This window comes from Stenella coeruleoalba (genome assembly GCF_951394435.1).
Source record: "Stenella coeruleoalba genome assembly, chromosome: 14".
Classification (NCBI taxonomy): Eukaryota; Metazoa; Chordata; class Mammalia; order Artiodactyla; family Delphinidae; genus Stenella; species Stenella coeruleoalba.
In genome coordinates this window covers 60097896-60110017 of record NC_137160.1, presented here as the reverse complement: position 1 = coordinate 60110017, position 12122 = coordinate 60097896, and the positions used below count along the sequence as shown (strand labels likewise).

General features: G+C 42.5%; 1 protein-coding gene across 2 annotated transcripts in view; it reads left to right on the top strand.

The window, feature by feature from the left end:
* PPP4R1 (protein phosphatase 4 regulatory subunit 1) overlaps positions 1-12122 on the top strand; it is a 133025-nt gene that overhangs the window by 31596 nt on the left and 89307 nt on the right. Inside the window, exons 4-5 of one of the 2 annotated variants that reach the window (XM_079941870.1) lie at positions 8047-8195; positions 10291-10448. The gene's annotated coding sequence lies outside the window, so the exon portion shown is untranslated. Of the gene's footprint in view, positions 1-8046; positions 8196-10277; positions 10449-12122 lie in introns of those variants that run through there. The other variant, XM_079941872.1, reaches the window with a different exon arrangement.

Below are 12122 nucleotides of genomic sequence, written 5' to 3'. Positions count from 1 at the left end.
ATAGCACTTACTATTTCTTCTATAGGTGTTACAAATTTGGTTACAAGTAACAGAACCCAATTTGGGAAGGCTTAAGAAAAAGCAGACAATTTATTGGAAAGATACTAGTTATCGCAGAATCAAAGGGAGAACTAACCCAGAAAGAGGAGAGTCAAGCCAGCTCCGAGCACCTCCGCAGAGCTTCCTCCTTAGAGGCACGGGGACATGGACTCCCCGAGCCTGAGTGCCAGTCAGCTCCCTGTCCAGTTAGAACCGTTCCCACAGGAGACTGCCTTTCCTCCTGACACCAACTGCAAGTTTGGGGGTTCCCCAAACCCCCCTCAGTTTTTGTAATACTGATGGATCTGGTTTATTACAGAGAAAATGAACAAATGAAAATCAGCCACAGGCAGAGATATTTGGGGCAGAGTCCAGGAGAGTCCAGACATGGGGCTTCACTCCCTGACGGGTGATCTTTCTAGAACCCTCCCCAACAAACTCCTTTTTTATTTTCAGCTTTATTCAGGTATAACTGACAGATGAAATCGTAAGATACCTGAAGTGTACAACGTGATGATGTGATACACACATACGTAGTGAAGGATTCCACATCCAATTAATTAGCACACCCATCACCTCACGCATTTACAATATAGTGTTGTCCACTGTAGTCCCCAATCATACATGAGATCCTCAGACCTTAGCACCTCAGAGCTGAAAGTTGGTACTTTTACCCACCCCTCCCTGTTCCCCCCACTCCCCAGCCCCTGGCAACCACTTCTCCTCTGTACAAGTTTGACTTTTTCTTTCTTTAGATTCCACATATAAGTGAGGTCATGCAGTACCTGTCTTTCTCTGTCTGGCTTATTCCACTTCACACAGTGCCCTCAGAGTCCACCCATGTTGTCACAGATGGTAAATGTCATATTTTCTTGATCCATTCATCCCTCAATAAATGCTTAGAGCCAATAAACATTTTGAATAACTATGCTTCATCTGCGTCTGTTGCCAGGGAACCTGATCTAAGGCAACGATTAATCACTTGCTTCTCATTGACCTGTGATATTATTTCCCAGTCTTTTTCTTCTCTTTTTTGCCTTTTTTTGTTATTTGCAGATACTAAATTTCAAGATGTCATACATTCACATTTATCATTTTTCTCTGTGATTTCTTCCAAACTTAAAAGAATCCTCACATACACACACCAGAGGTTGATTAACATTCATTTATATTTTCTTCCAGTCTTCCTATGGCTGGTGTTTTATTCTTAACTTCTAATTTTAATGAATTACTTTTAGTGAAGGATTTGAAGCAAATGAGTTGATGCCATTTGTTGACTAAGCTTCCCTTCCTCCTTTCACTTGCAAAACCTCTGTTTTACATGTATGTATATATATATGTACACATATATATATATATATATATATATACACACAGAGAGAGAGAGAGAGAGAGAGGGAGCAGGAGAGAGAGAGAGAGAGAGCAGGAGAGAGAGAGAGAGGGAGAGAGGGGAGAAAGGTTTATTGCAGGGCTGAGCAAGCAGAACGGGTGGCTCATAGATCAAAAAACGCCAAACTCCCCTCTGTTATATTTTAAATGGAGGCTGTATTCTGCAGCCGTAAGGAGCCTGCTGATGAAACACCCCTTGGGAAGGATTTCCAATGCTATCAACAATTTCCTCCCTGTGTCTGGGCTTTTCTAGGGTTCAAGCCTAGTCCATGAAGAGTTTTGACCAACCTCCCCTTCTGCCCCGCTTCAGCACAGCCCAGTACATGACCATGTTTAAGAAAAATGCTGGATCTCAACACAGCCTCCTTCGCTTTCCAAGAAACTTTACCCACGCGTTAATGAACTGGTCATTCTGCCCCCAAATACCAAATGGGACTTTATATTCAATACAGATGTCCATGTTTATTGCCAAATTGCCAAGGAAACATTCACCATTACGCTTCTTCATTAAGCCAAATATTGTAAATGAGAAAAGAAAAAAGAGTATTAAGGTCAGAATTGTATGTCCAGGAAGCACGCTTTGTGTGTGTGTTGCCAAGTAAGGATAATACTGTTCAATACCCAGTCGGCATTCACGTTCTGCCAGGCAGACCTAAGGCTTTGTTCAAAAGAGTCCAGTGTGTCGGGTGCCAACCGAGAAGCTTTTATTCAGATCTGTCTGCAGAGCCTTCGCCCATGGGTGTTTCCACTTGTGTGTTTTTTCCTCATAAGTGTTCATGAGAACACTGTTTATAACTTTTCCCAAACTAGAATTTCTGGACAGGTCTGAATGGAATTCACAGCCTCAAAGCTGACGTGCCGTCTAAACACCCGCTGTAACCCAGTGAGGAGCCGTGGCATTCGGAGAGCGTGGCTTTCCACAAAGCCCCCTTGATGAACCGCGCACACCTGAGTCACCCACCGGCCGTGTCACTAGCGGTCCCAGGCTGGAGGCACCAGGAGGGTGGAGGTCCAGTGCATTCATGCACATCACACACGACTCCAGCAACTCAGGGTCACCGCGTTCAGACCCCACGGTGCAGAGTTTGCAGGCGCTGGGGAGATGGTGATAAAGCCGCCCCTCGGGCTTTCGCTTCTCGTTAATGCATCCCTCTGTGTCCTGCTTGAAAGCCCAGCCTCACCGCCCAAAGTTCCCCTAATAGAATTTCATCAGGGAAACACACTTTCTTCCCCTCAGCACCACGTTTTCCTCCCTCGGTGCTGTTCATCTTTGTAATTCCTTTTCTTCTCCCAAAGTTCCCACCTCCTCCATTTCCTGGTGGCACCATACACCCCACACCAGATGTGAGCAGATCCCAAACCTCTTCTGGCAGCTTAGAAATTTTCCCAGCCCCTTCTTGAGTTGGAAATCAAAGCTATTCTTATCTCTGCCTGTATCTGCTGCCGAGTGGGGGGAGATAACAAACACGGGAGCCTGAGATTAGATGGGGTGGGAAGGAAGGGATTTGGGGTGATTCTCCACTTCCCAGATGGAGTTTGACTTTTTGCTTTTCTTTGGTTGTTTCCAAGTGTATATGTATATGTATATATATATATACATATATATATATTTAATTACACATAGCTTACACTGCAGGATTTAATCTCTTTCTCAGTGTCCTCTTTGGTTTTCATATGGACTCAAATCTCCATCCCAACCCATGCTGGCATGTGTGAGTTCACTGTGAAGAAAGACTGTTGGTTCCACTCTGACCTCAAATTACATGGCAAAGCCTCTCCCATCACTTTGGCCTTGGTAGGAGTATTCCAGCCACCTAATTTGGTGCCACCTGTGCATTTCCAATGATGGACATGTTCGCACTTGCTCCCACCTTTGTTTTCTGTAGCTGCTGGTCTGTGTGGGGTGAAGACACGGGACAGCTGACCTCCAGACCCACAGCTGTCTTTACGTGGCCGCTGTACCCAGTCTGAGAAGTGGGTAAAAGCCACACTCAGTGATGACCCAGGAGACCTTGGTTGAGATGCTATGACAACTTCCTGGAAAAGTTTCAACATGTTTTGCAGGTACTTGATGAAGGCATGACTCAGGCCACCCTCACACCAATACCTCCAACGTTCTCTCCAGAGAAAGCTGCCCTACTCACCCTTGGGTCATGCAGTTACTCACCGATGCATCTAAAATAGCATGTCTTACACATCCATTGTCGGAGGACCTCATGGACCTCATCACCCTACCTGTTTGCCTGAGGGGCAGGCTCAGCATGAGGGCCTGAAACCAATGCCCCAAACCCCAATACGTCCCAGAAAGGCCGAACAGGGCAGCTAGGTGATTCATCAGTTGCCTGCCCCGGGGGAGGTCCATTTAGCAGCTGTGGAAGTCCACCCCACTGAAAAACCACCAGGACTGTCCACAGCATCCTGGAGGAGACTGCCAGTAATTAATCATCGCTCCTCCCATATTGGTAGAGTTTAGACCCAGAACGTGGCTGCCCCGCCAGAGACTACATTTCCCAGATACCTGTGAGGTTGGGCGTGGCCAAGTGACTAAGTGAAAAGCTATGAGCAACTTCCTCCTCATTGTCGAAAGGAAGTTGCTTGTCCTGAACTTCTGCTTCTTGTCCTCCCCTGGAGTTAGAAAACCAGAGCATCCAGGTTTCACCAGGCATTTGAAATCTTTTGTGCCATGAACCTCTCTGAGAGTCTATGGATTCCTTCTCAGAAAAATACATTTTAAGTGCATGAAATAAAATACACCACAAAACACCCCCTAGAGTGGCTGAAGTTTAAAAGACTGATAATCCCTAATATTTGTGAGAATGTGGAGCAAACTGGAATGCTTATACATTGCTTCCTAGTAAGAGTAAACTCATCCAACCAGTTTGAAAAATAGTTTGGCAGAATCTACAACTACACATGCGATTACCCTCTGACCCAGAAATCCCACCCGTAGGTTTATACCCAAAAGAAATGAGTGCATATGTTCGCAAAGGTATGCATAAGAATGTTCATCGTAGCTTTATGTATAATAGTCAAAAATAGGAAAGAACTCATATGTCCACCAACAGGAGAATAGACAAATCAATTGTTTCTATTCATAAAATGAATTACTCTACAGCAGTATAAGGAGTGGACTGCCAAAACACACAAGAGTGTGGATGGACCTCACAGACATTATGTTGAGTAAAAGAAGCCAACACAAAAGTGTGTACACGTTAATTATACTTATTGTGGTGATCATTCCACAATATACACAAATATCAAATCATTATGTTTTACACCTGAAGCTAATATAATGTGTCAGTTATATCTCAATAAAAAAATATTCAAGGGGCTTGGGGGAGCGGGGAATGAATCGGCAGAGCAGAAAGGATTTTTAGGGCAGTGAATGATATTATAATGGTAGACATACATCCTTATATATTTGTCTGATATTATAATGGTAGACATACATCCTTATATATTTGTCCAAATTCATAGAATGTACAAGACCAAGAGTGAACACTAAGGCAAATTATGGACCCCGGGTGATTGTGATGTGTCCATGTAGGTTCATCCTTAGTTAAAAAAAAAAAAAAAAAGGTACCATCCGGAGAGTGATGTTGATAATGGGGAAGGCTTTGCATGTGGGAATAGGGGGTCTATGGAAATCTCTGTACCTCTCTCTCAATTTTGTTGTAAACCTAAAACCGCTCTTAAATTGTCTTTTAAAAAGAAGTACACACACTATATGATTTCATTTAAATGTCAAGAACATTTAATACCAATTAATGGTAACGGTAGTCTGAATAATGGTTACTTTCCCAAGAGTGGCACCGAGAAAGAACGGGGAAAAATCACAGGGAAATGTTCTAGGGTGATGAAGTTCTATATTTTGATACCATTAAAATGTATAATTTAACACTTGAGTATTTTAGTCACTGTGTATATGTTGCAACTCAGTGAAAAAGTAGAATACACAAGTAAATAGAAAATAAAATTCTTAAAATTATAAAGAACTTATATTGAAATATGCATAAAATGTTATCAGTGTTTTAAAAACTAATCTGTGATATAGTAATATATATGCTTCTTTAGTGAGGTATCTAATAATAAGTAGCAGCAGTTTTAATAATTACCATAACTTCAAGGTAAGGATGAATATAAATGATATTTTAAGACAATTGAAATTGATATAAAATATCTATTATTCATATTGGTGATAAATTCATAAGTACTGCTAATAGTACCAAGGTTTGTTGCCTACATTCATAATTGAAGGAAATGCTAAATATAAAATAGAGATGTGATTTTTTTTTCCCATCCAAATTTATGGAGCTTCTGAACTCTATCCATGGACTCTTTGGTGGTCCGAGAACCCCAGATTAAGAAGCCCTGGGGGGCAATGAAGCAACAGTGTCTAGGTACCTGGGTCACAGAATGGTCCTGAGGAGCACAGCCTCCTCTTCGGTCTGTGGCCCGTTTCCCACAGGGCTGTTAAGTGAGAGCGAAATAAACCTCTGTTTTTGATGAGCCAGCCTACTGGGGGCTCTTTGGTACAGCAGTTTAGTCTTTGCACTAACTAGTGCAGATCAATACCAGGTGGACACATAGACTATGACCCTCTTTCACCAAGTCCAAGTGGGGACCTACTTCTCAGACCCCGGTTGTTTGGAAATCAGCTGCCTATTCTCCCTATTGGGAAATCCTTCATGATCATCTTCTCCTAGAAGATCCGTTGACCAGGTGAGACCCCTAGTGTCCAGTCCCCTTCCTCCTGTTTTCATGCTTCCTCCTACCTGAGTCCCCAGGCATGGATTCAGATGGAAGACCATGTTACAGCCCCCCATACTACCCTCGGATGCCTAGGTCAGGCAGCTGAGACATACAGCCCTGCTGGTAGGTGGTGGACCCAGACCACATCACCATCTGCAGCAATGGTGATTGTCACGACTGCCATCTACAAGCTCCAGGTGAAAACCTTAAATCCCAGCGCGTACGAAGTGATGAAAGCGTGTGCTCAGCACAGCCCATCCATCAGCGACCCTTCCAGAACCTCTTGTGGGTAAGCAAGGAGGAAATTTTCTCCCTCAGAAGATTTAGAATTAAGTCTAGAAATGTTTAAGGTCAAACCCGTAGAGTTTAATAAATGTATTTTTGTGTTATGGAGTTTGAGGATTTGCATTTTATATACTTGCTAAGTTTTTAATAACTGGGTTATGAGAGGCAGAGAAGTTAGCATAGTGATTCAAATTTGAAATCCCTAACTCTTTGATTTATGACTAGTCGAAATCTCACTGTGCTTTTACAGTATTAGAATACTGAAGAGATTATAAGTTTAATTTTTAAATTTTAATTAGCTATTTAAGAACTTGGGACAGTTTTGTTGCATTAAAGTTTTAGGTATCTTTTAAAAACTCAGGTATATTACAGTTATACAAAGGGAATTTAAATGGTAAAAGCCCCTCTAAAAATGATGGCTAAGATGTGTCAAATTAGCAAATAGAGCAAGGTATGTGAATTGAATGTCAATACTTAAGAAAGAACTAAATTTTGGGGCTTCCCTGGTGGCGCAGTGGTTGAGAATCCGCCTGCCGATGTAGTGGACGTGGGTTCGTGCCCCGGTCTGGGAAGATCCCACGTGCCGCAGAGCAGCTGGGCCCGTGAGCCGTGGCCGCTGAGCCTGCGCGTCCGGAGCCTGTGCTCTGCAACGGGAGAGGCCACAACAGTGAGAGGCCCGCGTACCACAAAAAAAAAAAAAAGAACTAGGTTTTTATGAATTTTAATTAGTTGCAATTAATTTTTAATGTCAAAGTAAACCCCTGAAAGATCAGCAAAAACTTTTATTTAACCAAGACCAAACCATTCCTGATGACTACCTGCCCAGAAACTCCAGTTTGTGAGAGTCTCACGCTGGGCTGGTTCTCAAAGTCTCCTGAGAAGCTTGTTTAAAATATGACTGCTCAGCCCCCTCTCCAAACTGAATCAGGAATTTGGGTGAAGTCCGGGAGCCATAGATTTTTTCTTCCTGTGCAAGGGATGAGGACACTTCTAGAGCATTGAAGTCTGTTTCATATTAATCTCATTTGTCACCAGGCTTTCAGTGAGGAACTGAAAATGCTTTACATACGATTTCCAATTCATGCTAATATCTGACTTTGTGTGATCATAACTCTGGGCACAGTGGACTCACACACATCTCCATGGTAACTGTTCACTCTTTGGTCTCCATGGTGAGGTTTATAAGGACCCTTAAATGTACTTTATTTTAAATTCTAAATGATTTTGCTGTTGATCTGACACGCATCAAGAGCTGTTTTTAAAAATAACTCTGTAGCCCTATTTCAGGAGTACTATTAAAAAGGAAAGCAGAAAAGGAAATAGGAAGAAAAGTAATGGTGATAAATCAGCCCCTCTCATGAAAGCTCATTTTATATGGCAATGAATTAGAATATCAAAGTTAAATGATGTAAAACTGAATTAAATAGCCTATATCTTTTTTAATCTGACACCATTTGTCAGATGTCATTTTGCATTATTTAACACATTAAATGATTCGCTGTTCAACTAGACATCACCTTTACACACTTAAAACATAGAAATCGTCTCCATAGCCTTTATGCAGGAAACATTTCTCTTTAGGTACTCAGATGTCTGATCGTGGGGAACCAACTGACAGAAGACTGTTGAATCAAACTGGGAGCACCTGATGGGGAGAATGCCTCACAATTAAATATATGATTTAAAGAGAAGAGTTGTAATATCAATTGTCCCTTCAAAAATGTCACAAAGTAAGTGTATCTTTTTTTTCCCCTTTTGTTAAGATCTGGGTTCATTTACAAATGGAATTGCTAAATAAGGAAGCACCCAGCACATTCCACCCAGGGCCTGATACAGCAATCAACATATATTTATTGATTGCTCGCCTGAGAATTAATAGAATCTCTCACTAGAAAGACAGACTTGAACAGACTATAAGTGGTCCGTTGAGTGAGTGATGACAGTCGTTTCCAAAGGATGAGAAGCTAGCCCTGAGCAGCATCACGGACACTCGCTTTGCTCTGAAAACCTGACCCAGCTTCCTGCCTCTGACCAGGGCTGTACGCCTGGCCTCTCTCTGGCTCCTGGCCGAGTGCTGCCCTCTTTCTGGGCTTGCCCCCGGGAGGACCTTCTGGGCACTCAAACGCTTCCAATGACTGTGTTTTCTGAGGCTGTGTTTACCTCTGTGGCTTGTATGACAGAGCTCGGTGGTATGAAAGTTTAATTCTGTGAACAACTCGCCTGGACGGCAGGCTCTGGAGAGTTCTTCACTTTTTCATTCTCTCTAGTACCTGCTGCACTGGCTCTCAGAGGAGGTACTCGCCACTGAGAATGAATGAATGAATGAATGAGTATTGACAGCATGAGCAAGGGCATGGGCAGGACTTGGACAGTGTGCATCACTGCTTCCTTGGGCCGGCGGGCTGGGACCACCAGAGCTGGGGCACAGTTGGTATCATGAGTCCTCCACCCTGGACCAGGATCTAGGGAGAGGGCTGCACCCCTTTTGCCCCCACTCCCACATCTGGGACAACTCGTGAGAGGAGGTACCACCTCCCTAGGCTTGGCCTGAGCGTGTGAAAGGAGCTTATTCTGAATTCGGGCTTAACCATTGTCTTCCCTGTGCTGCTTTTCTTTGCTGTTTTTCCACACCTTAGCTCGCTTATACTTTTGGAACAAAGGACTTTCATTCTTCTATTATCATGGGGCTCTAGTCTCCTAACACGTAAGTGACATTGACCTTGTTAAAAACAAATATTCTTTTTTTTAATTGAAGTATAGTTGATTTACAATGTTGTGTTAATTTCTCCTGTACAGCAGTGATTCATTTATACATGTACATATACATACATGCTTTTTCATGTACTTTTCCATTATGTTTTATCAGAGGATGTTGAGTACAGTCCCCTGTGCTATACAGTAGGACCTTGTTGTTATCTATTCTCTATATAATAGTTTGCATTTGCTAATCCCAAACTCACGACCCATCCCTCCTCCACCCCCCTCCTCCTTGGCAACCACAAGTCTGTTCTCTGTGTCTGTGAGTCTAAAACAAGTATTCCTCTAAAAGAATTATAGATGTTACCAGCGGTGATTTGGGAAGAAAATGAGGTGGGTTCTATTTAGCCCCTCAAAGATCTGCTTCTTGTTCTGATCCCTGACACCACTTCCTGTATGTCTTTGTAAAGTCACCTAGCGTCCTGAGGCCTCATTTTCTTCATCTATAACATAACCTGGAAAAACAGAAGCTAGTTCCCCTCGAGCTTCAGGATTCTCTTCTCTGCCTGAGGGTCTCCTGCACCCAGCACAGCGCCGGCCCTCATGTAGCTCAGCTGGGGCCCTGGGGCTGTGCAGAGAGCAAGTCCAGGGTGGTGCTGGGCCAACAGCAATAAACGATGAGTGTGGGTCTTTTACTGTTACCAAAGAGACAGCATCATAAAGATGAGGGGTTCACTCAAAATCACCAAGTGCCCTTCCTGGAAACCCAGAAAGGCCAAGGTGGGGACCAATAGTGTGGGATGTGAGAGGTTCAATCACCAGTTTGTTTAGACAAATTTAACTGAACAGTATCTTGGTCATCTCTACGGTTTTATTAAACCAACCACTTCGCTCTTGGGATAACTTTTGTCCTGAATCTCCTTAAAGTAACATTCAATCTCTAATATGGTATGTGGTGGGCAGAATAATGCCCTCCCCCCCCCCCCCCCCCCCCGCAAAGATAGCCACATCGTAATCTCTGGAACCTGTGTCTATGTCGGGTTACAAGGCAAGGGGAGGATGAAGGTTACAGATGGAAGTAAGATGGCTAATCAGCTGGCCTTAAAGAGTTTATTCTGGATTTTGCAGGTGGGCCCAATGTTATCCCAAGAGTCGTTTGGAGTGGAAGAGGGAGGCAGAAAGGGTCAGAGTCAGAGAGATGCTTGAAGGTTCTACACTGCTGGCTTTGACCGTGAGGGAGGGGGCCATGAGTCAAGGGATGCAGGAAGCCCTAAAAGCTGGGAAAGGTAAGAAAACCAATCCCCCAGAGCCACCAGACTAACACGGTCCTGCCAACACCGCGATTCTAACTCAGTAAGTCCCACTTCAGGCTTCTGACCTCCAGAACTGTAAGAGATTAAATGTATGTTGTTGTCGTTTTTAAATTTATTTATTTTTTATAGAGCAGGTTCTTACTAGTTATCTATTTTATACATATTAGTATATACATGTTAATTCCAATCTCCCAGTTCATCCCATCATCACCACCCCCACACATACACTTCCCCCACCTTGGTGTCCATATGCTTGTTCTCTACATCTGTGTCACTGTTTCTGCCTTGCAAACTGACTGGTTCATCTGTACCATATTTCTAGATTCCACATATATGCATTAACATACGATATTTGTTTTTCTCTTTCTGACTTACTTCACTCTGTATGACAGTCTCTAGGTCCATCCACATCTCTACAAATGACCCAATTTTGTTCCTTTTTATGGCTGAGTAATACTCCATTGTATAGATGTACCACAACTTCTTTATCCACCCATCCGTCGATGGGCATTCAGGTTACTTCCATGACCTAGTTATTGTAAATAGTGCTACAATGAACTTTGGAGTGCATGTGTCTTTTTGAATTATGGTTTTCTCTGGGTATATGCCCAGTAGTGGAAATGCTGGGTCATATGGTAATTCTACTTTTAGTTTTTTAAGGAACCTCCATACTGTTCTCCATAGTGGCTGTATCAATTTACATTCCCACCAACAGTGCAAGAGGGTTCCCTTTTCTCCACATCCTCTACAGCATTTGTTGTTTGTAGATTTTCTGATGATGCCCATTCTAACTGGTGTGAGGTGATACCTCACTGTAGTTTTGATTTACATTTCTCTAATAATTAGTGATGTTGAGCAGCTTTTCATGTGCCTCTTGGCCATCTGTATGTCTTCTTTGGAGAAATGTCTATTTAGGTCTTCTGCCCATTTTTTGATCGGGTTGGTTTTTTTTTAATATTGAGCTGCATGAGCTGTTTACATATTTTGGCGATTAATCCTTTGTCCATTGATTCATTTGCAAATATTTTCCCCCATTCTGAGAGTTGTCTTTTCATTGTGTTTATAGTTTCCTTTGCTGTGCAAAAGCTTTTAAATTTCATTAGGTCCCATTTGTTTATTTTTGTTTTTATTTCCATTACTCTAGAAGGTGGGTCAAAAAAGATGTTGCTGTGATTTATGTCATAGAGCGTTCTGCCTATGTTTTCCTCTAAGAGTTTTATAGTGTCCAGTCTTACATTTAAGTCTTTAATCCATTTTGAGTTTATTTTTGTGTATGGTGTTAGGGAGTGTTCCAATTTCATTCTTTTACATGTAGCTGTCCAGTTTTCCCAGCACCACTTATTGAAGAGACTGTCTTTTCTCCATTGTGCATCCTTGCCTCCTTTGTCATAGATTAGTTGACCATAGGTGTGTGGGTTGATCTCTGGGCTTTCTATCCTGTTTCATTGATCTATATTTCTGTTTTGGTGCCAGTACCATATTGTGTTGATTACTCTAGCTTTGTAGTATAGTCTGAAGTCAAGGAGTCTGATTCCTCCAGCTCCATTAAATGTATGTTTTTTAAGCCACTCATTTTGTGGCAAGTTGTTCGAGCAGCAATAGGAAATGAGTAGATGGTATGTACTCTAATGCTTCAGAGGTTTACTA